Raw genomic sequence first — 1,668 nt, forward strand, 5'->3', positions numbered from 1 at the left:
ATGTGGAATTCCATATATATATATGTGTGTGTGCGTGTGTGTATGTGTGTGTGTGTGTGTGTGTGTTACAATGAAAAACTAGACCAAGAGCAAGTTTCAAACCGGAGATCGAAATCAAAAGCCATTCTCATCTTCCACACGACTACACCAACAAGACTCAGTGACTGCATGAGTGCCTCGTAGTGAAACAATCTCACAGATGAACGATTAAAAGATTCCCTTCGCAACAGTTCACGGCAAGACATAACTTCAAAAAAAAAAAAAAGACATTACAAAAATGGGCCGTCGAATGAACCTCTACAAGGTCTCACGATCAGCTAAAGCTAACCGCCAAATCTCCCTCAAATCACTTTTTAAAAAACAACAAATCGGACGTCATTCTGAGTACTCCGCATATACAGACGGAATGGTCACAGTGGAATGTCTTTGATCATAGTTTGCTCAACCTGTACTGACCTGGGAGTTACAAAAATTACAAGAAGAATCCCGAGCGAATGAGTGAGTGCCTCTCGGTTTGCTACAAATAGCAGTCAAACCGTCTTAAAACCATTCCCTAGTGCAGTGACTCACAATATTTTCATTACCCAAAGCCCTTTTCATTTAAATGACGTGAACCGCAGCGAAGGCTGTTCCTTCGAACAAGCGATCATTTATGCCTAACAGAGAGCCGGGTGGCCAGACATTGTCAAGCGTTTTTAATCAGTCTTAGCAATAACACTCTCCTTAGAGACAGTATGTGCTTGAAATGACATCTTAAACGTACGCTGTGTGAATATGGTAGTATCCTATAGAAGAGATTATGTAAAAGCCTCGTTAATCTACTCAAGTAAATACTGATTGGATTTCACGAATATACCAAGGTAAACTGGAGAAACTGATGAACGTGTCTTGATAAAATACATTATTTACATTATTTACATTTGACGGATATTTGTCCTCATCTTGTTTGTTGTTAACACAACGTTTCGGCTGATATACCCTCCAGCCTTCATCAGGTGTCTTGGGGAAATTTCGAACCTGGACATATGGCGTCGTCGTCATCGTCGTGCCGTCGGTGGTGGTGGTGGTGGTGATAGTGATGGTGGTAGTGATGGTGGTAGTGATGGTGGTAGTGGTAGGGGAGGTTGTGGTAGTGGTGGTGGTAGTGGTGGTGGTGATAGCAGGCACAGCAGCGGTAATAGTAGTCCTAGTAGTAGTAGTATTTGGTGATGGTGGGTAGTAGTGGCGGTAGTAGTAGTAGTAGTAGTAGTAGTAGTAGTAGTAGTAGTAGTAGTAGTAGTAGTAGTAATAGTAGTAGTAGTAGTAGTAGTAGTAGTAGTAGCAGAAGCAGCAGTAGTATCACCACCACCACCACCACTTCCACCAACGCCAACACCATCACCACCATCATCATCACTATAACCAAACTGAATTATTTTGCCAACAAATTAATTTGACATCCTTCAAGATTTATTACATTTTCCATTTTTTCTTCTTTTCTTCTTTTCTTTTTTTTTTTTCTTTTTGGGTTCTCTAAAAGTCCCATTTCTTCTAATCGACGCGGTTTTTGGTACAAACAAAATGTATCATATACAGTTGAACACTTTTTGCATAGTTACAACAAATAATTAGTCAATTTTTCAAAGTTTTTTTTTTCCTTGTCTTAAATAAAAAGTAAAAAATATATAT

This window comes from Octopus bimaculoides, chromosome 11, assembly GCF_001194135.2.
Source record: "Octopus bimaculoides isolate UCB-OBI-ISO-001 chromosome 11, ASM119413v2, whole genome shotgun sequence".
Classification (NCBI taxonomy): Eukaryota; Metazoa; Mollusca; class Cephalopoda; order Octopoda; family Octopodidae; genus Octopus; species Octopus bimaculoides.